Here is a 6613-nt window from a genome sequence, read left to right on the forward strand (position 1 = left end):
CATGCTGTGAATGGTACATAAACAATCAAATGATTGTAAATTATTCAAAGAATATTGGAGTACGTCTTACAAGAAAATCCTACTTCGGTCCTTTACAAAATGTTATGTTTAAGTCAAAGTGTTGCTTGATGTCTCTTTCTAATAATTTGTGAAATTCACTTCATAATGTCCATGTGAAAAGTAAATCGTTCACCAATTGGTAGCCAAAGCAAGGGTGATATTGTAGTATGCTATTTCTAATAGTGCATTCATGCCACATCAGAATGAGCATAATTATGAGATTCTGTCCTGTTTAAAATACCTACAGATATACTCAGTGGCTCCAGCAGTAAAATGTAACTAAGTGGTCATGTTGCAATATTTCTATTTAATAATGTATATAATTGACTTTTGTTAATGTCTAAATAATGAAAGACTAAACTGAAAATAGATAAAAGAAATATAATAAACAACAACAACAACAAATGGTGTACAAAATTGCTAGTGAATTTCATAAACGTTTACAAAGAAACACCAAGTAACATATTGCATTAAACGTGAAATTTTAAAGAAGAAAAACTGAAGTGCTATTTTCTGGTAAAACGTACTCCAATATTTTACAGTGCAGTTTAAGGTAGCTATGTATAATTTAATATAACTACATAATCTGTACTGTAGAAATGTATTCATTTATTTGCATGACCACTGTTGTTTGCTGTACTGTAGTTTCCTGAAATAACTTTTTGTGTTAAAGAAACATTGACATAGAGACACATAATTCTGAGTCTGACAATGTTCGGATTGTCCTTTAGTCATTAACGCATCAATCACCGGAGTTGGTTGGTGTCAATGTATTTGAATGAGGAGGTGATTAAAGACTGAATTATAATAGTACTATAACTCAAATAAAATAATTTGCAGTAGAGTCATGATGTAATAAAACTTCAAAATCACCTGCAGCGTGTAAACCAATTGTGCTTCGCCAACAGTTTGTCCAACAGAGCTATTTGATCGTGAAGAAAATCTGTGGGGTGAAACAGCTTCAGAAACAGCCTAATCACTCAGAATGACTGTATTCAGTCAAATGACTCAGGCAGGAGTGATCTGAAATTAACACTGAAGAGTTTGACTTCATATTAAGGTTCAGACACAGCAGCTACACTAGGTTGCATGTAATAAACAGGCACAAAGTGCATGGAAATATGAGTCATAAGCATTTGCCAATGAGAAGAAAAAAAATGTTTATATTAATGATCAATCAGCATGTGTAGAGCAAAATGACAATCACCATGACACAACCACTATGAAGTAAAGCACTTATGCCATTTGAACTGAATGTATATATGATGGACTTAGAGTATAAGTAAGCATAAGCTGTTTATCTGTATGCTGTTTCTGATAAGTCATTGAGCTTTGGATACATCAAGAGTGCTTTAGACAGATTTGAATGCCTGTGAGCATTAAACAGCTCCTGAGAGATTTATGCATGTGCCATTTGGTTTTTCTAAAGGTCAGACAGTCCTTGAAATGGATTATGCTGAAATGTCATACTAAAATAACTAGTTTTTTAAACCATTTAAAGATCATTTAAGTAATGTATGCTTGTGCAAAATGTTCTGCGGTGAAGTTGTGTTGTTCTGACCTATGGTGTTTTGGGTGGTTTCTATGGCATTGCTATGGTGTTCTGGCTTTCTAAGTTTTTGTGAATGTGTTGCTAGAGCTGTGTTGGGCTTTTTTCCCCTTTAGGCTCCTTCAAGAGGCCACCTTTAAGTCTCAATGATATTCTGCTAGACACGTGTGAGGTTCTTTATTAACTTTTCATCCATCAGTTTTTAATCATTTTTTTTCATCCATTGCTCTATGTTATCCGATAAGAGGTATATTCATGCTCTTACAGCATTATGCTGCATCTCCTGCTGTTTGTTTTACATTTATGGCTCTGCATTATAATACACCACTAATATACATATATATATATATATACTGTTCCTTTGCGAAAGTATTCATACCCCTTCATTTTTTTCACGATTTGTTAAGTTTCAGCCTTATGTTAAACTGCTTTAAATTACTTTTTATCCATCAATCTACACTTCATACACCATACTGGTAAAGCAAAAAACTGATTTTTATTATCTTTTTTTCAGATTTCTTAAAAATTTAAAAACTTTAATTATTTAATTGCATAAGTATTCATACCCTTATCTGGGACAGTTGAAATTCAGCTCAGGAGCATTCATACTGCTTTTAGATGTCACTACACTGCATGTGAAGTTAACCTGTAGCAAATACAATCGAATGGGTATAATTTGGAAAGGCATGCATGTCTTAATAATAATACAGCTAATAATGCATATCAGAGCAAAAACCAAGCCCTGAGGTCAACATAACTGCCTGTAGAGCTCAGAAACAGGTTTGTGTCAATCCAAATATTCGGAGAAGAGTTCAGAAAAGCATTCTGCTTCATTGAAGGGTCACAAAAGCATGTAGTGTCTGTCATCCTTAATGAAAGAAGTTTTAAATAACCAGGACTCTATACCTAGAGCTGGCCTCCTGGCCAAACTGAGCAACTGATGGAGAAGGGCTTTGGTTAGACTAGTGACCAAGAACCTGATGGTCACTCTAGTTGAGCTCCATGATCATATGTGGAGATAGGTGAAACCTACAGAAGGACAAGCATTGCTGCAACACTCCACCGATCTGGGCTTTATGGCATTGTGGCCAGACTCAATCCCATCTTCAGTGAAGACACATGAAAACACCCATAGAATTTGCAAAAAAAAAAAAAAAAACACTAAAGGAGCCTTACACTGTGAGAAACAGGATTCTCTGGTCTGATATACCTCATTTTGAAGCATCATGTTTGGAGGAAAGCAGGCACTGCTCATCACCTCAGCAAGTAAAGTGTGCTGGTAGCAGCCTCATGCTGTTAGACTCAGCGGCAGGGACTGAGGGACTCAGTGCACCGAAATACTGAGATAGCCTTGATGAAAACCTAGTTCAGAGCATTCAGAACCTCAGACTGGGCAGAGGGTTCACCATCCAGCAGGACAATGAACCTAAACACAGTGGTAACAAGGCATGATGGATCCATGTTCTCATTCTGTTTACCCCAAATTCTGGCTCTACCATCTGAATGTCTCAACAGAAATCGAGACTCATCAGACCAGGCAACATTTTGTCTTCAACTGTCCAATTTTGAGACTTCGTGCAAATTGTAGCCTCTTTTTCCTATTTGTAGTGGAGATGAGTGGTACCCGGTGGGGTCTTCTGCTGTTGTAGCCCATCCACGGCCGCCTCAAGGTTGTGAGTGTTGTGGCTTCACTAATGCTTTTCTGCATACCTCGGTTGTAACGAGTGGTTATTTCAGTCAAAGTTGCTCTTCTATCAGCTTGAATTAGTCGGCCCATTCTCCTCTGACCTCTAGCATCAACAAGGCATTTGCACCCACAGGATTGCCGCATACTGGATGTTTTTCCCTTTTTTACACCATTCTTTGTAAACCCTAGAAATGGTTGTGCGTGAAAATCCCAGTAACTGAGCAGATTGTGAAATATTTAGACCGGCCCGTCTGGCACCAACAACCATGCCACGCTCAAAATTGCTTAAATCACCTTTCTTTCCCATTCTGACATTCAGTTTGGAGTTCAGGACATTGTCTTGACCAGGACCACACACCTAAATGCATTGATGCAACTGCCATGTGATTGGTTGATTAGATAATTGTATTAATGAGAAATTGAACAGGTGTTTCTAATAATATTTTAGGTGTGTGTGTATATATATATATATATATATATATATATATATATATATATATATATATATATATATATATATATATATATATATATATATATATATATATATATATATATATATATATATATATATATATATAACAGTTATATAGAATTAATTATGGTGAGACACTATAGGGAAAACAATTCTTTTGAGATTTTGGGCTACTTGGCATTTCATAATATGTTGTTTCAAACTATTGAACTGGAAACATCAAAAATAAACTTTAAGTGTTGCTTTTAGGGGTGCTCCTATCACGATCGGCCGATCGTTAATGCGCATCTCGGAATTTACCGCTGATTAGAGAACCGGCTTTACTGACGAGATGCGCATTAACGATCGCATTTTTTTTTTTTTTAAATGTTACAATGTTATATCATAATGTTATTGTTGTTTTACTTCCTTCTTTTATCTAATTTTACAATTACATTCATTTCGCAATCCGTCCCTTTGCGCCACCTGGCGGTAGTTTCGCGAATGATTTTAACACTCGACTGATTTACAGTTACCACCGCGGCACCGCGGCGCCGGTACACGCGGCGGTAATGCCCAATTAGGCTGTCCACCATCTGTATTTGCATCTGTAGATTTAAATTACAATACATATCTTAAAATGTTGTTTTCTTTTCTTTTTACAGAAACCAATTCTGTAAAAATGAAAATGCTTTGCTTCAGAAATTTTTTGCAAACCTTTCTATTGGTTCTGAAAAAAAAATGCACATGGTTATTACCAACCTTCATTCAAAAAATGTTATGTTCCCCTTTGGAACAGGTTAGATATCATGTGTGCAAAACAGACGTCAATGAGACGTAAATCTGACAGCAGTTAATACGCAGGTGCTGATTAAAAAGTGTTGATGTATCTTGTAAGACTGCTTTTATTATCAATCAGGCTCTAAAACAGTTTTATTACCCTTTGTTCCAAGAAGGAAAGAAAAACCATAAAACAGGATGAGATTTTTGTATTTGAATATTCCCAAGTGCATAATCTACCAGCTCAGATCACCTTCCAGTCTCATTAAGTAACGATATGATTAATTAAGACATGACTAACGTAATGTGACATAAGAGACATTTTATTTGCTTATTGTTGATGAATGTTCTCATTGATCACTGTTACTCATTTCTCTCTTTCAGCGCCCCTTTGAAATGTTAGTTCAGGACTAGACAGAGATTTATGATTTAATTAAAGTGTATCTTTAATGAAAGTGCTTTATACTGATCTGCCACAGAACTTAGTAAATGTTTTCTTGGTGCATCCAGTTATGAAGAATCTCATTGCTCAGATCTGAGCTGTGATGAAACAGCAGATATGTTTGTCATCTGTCATATTTCAGCATCTGTCTCTGAGGCGTTCTGCCATTTGAGCGGCTGTTTGTACACATCTTTCATTGCATCAACTCGCTATTGATTTAGACTAATTCAGATCATCTTTTGCCCTTAAAGGGATAGTTCACCCAAAAATAAAAAATACCCCATGGTTTACTCACCCTCAAACCATTCTAGATGTATATGACTTTCTTCTTTCAGACAAATGCAATCAGAGTTATATTTAAAAATTAGCAGATTCTTCCAAGCTTTATAATGGCAGTGAATGGCGGTCAAAATGACGTAGGACATAAGTGTACCTCCTTTAACCTAAAGGTGAGAACTATTGTTATCCAACAACTTCTTTCGCATGATGTGTGCTAGTCTGTGTCACTCTGCACCAAATACTTTTTTTTTTTTACAGCACTTTCTGATAACACAGGGCAGAATGTAAGAAAGAATCAAGGTTTTATTAGTGATGCAGGTTTGAGTTTCTTTCAAGGAGTAATAAAGCACATAGGTTATAGATTGTAGCCTTATGTAATCTGACTGAGTTCATCAATACAAATCATAAATTAATTAATGTGTTCAGAATTCAGAATGAACATTATTCTGCCATCAATTACATTATTACTACTCAAACACAAAAGGACAAAAAAAAAGGCAAAAGCAAAGCAGCACCATAAATGTGGCCTATATTAAATACACTGCAGTTTCCAGCTGAACACTTTGTATTACGTATAAATAAAAAGAATGTGAAGGAAATTCTAGGTCAAAGTCTAGTTGGTAAATAATAATGCACACATTCACATTAATATGTGCATACACTTACATATTCTGTATCCCTTATATGTTGAAAATGCAAAAGTCACATTCAGTTGGCTGTGAAATTTAAGAAGTAGTTTGCATTACTGGGTTGATCTTTTACTGTAGAGCTTTTAATTTGATTAAACATATCTATCTTATTATAATATTAAATGTTTTGCTACTTCGGTCTTATATAGTATGGAAGGTGGACGGGGCCAAAAGTCTATAAAGGGAACCTGGACACACTGCATGTTAACGCAGAAATTTTGATTGTGTTGGTTTCGTATAGACAAGCCCATTCTGCCCATGTTAAGGCATCAGTTTTCTTAAGTTCCTGTAAAGATGAATATTTTTATTGCATCGTGTTTGAACGTGTAATACTTTTTTTTTTAAAGAAGATTTACCTCTAAATTGACCAACATATTAATCCTTAGTTCTTTTTGGCATTTCTTTACTGATTTATTTACAGATACACTACTGATACTGTGATAAAGTAAATGAATTAATGTAACAATGTAAATTCTGCCTGAGAAAGAATGTTGAACTAATTAATGACATAATACTGACATCACACACAACGTACCAATGCATTATCCCTCATGAACAAATACATGCCTACCATCGTACTGTAACAACATCCTTCATGAATAAACATGGTGTCCGATGTTTGTATACATACATGTACCATCATGTAACATAATGCCAATATAGTCTCAAATAC

The sequence above is a fragment of the Carassius carassius genome, chromosome 38 (assembly GCF_963082965.1).
Source record: "Carassius carassius chromosome 38, fCarCar2.1, whole genome shotgun sequence".
NCBI classification, from domain to species: domain Eukaryota; kingdom Metazoa; phylum Chordata; class Actinopteri; order Cypriniformes; family Cyprinidae; genus Carassius; species Carassius carassius.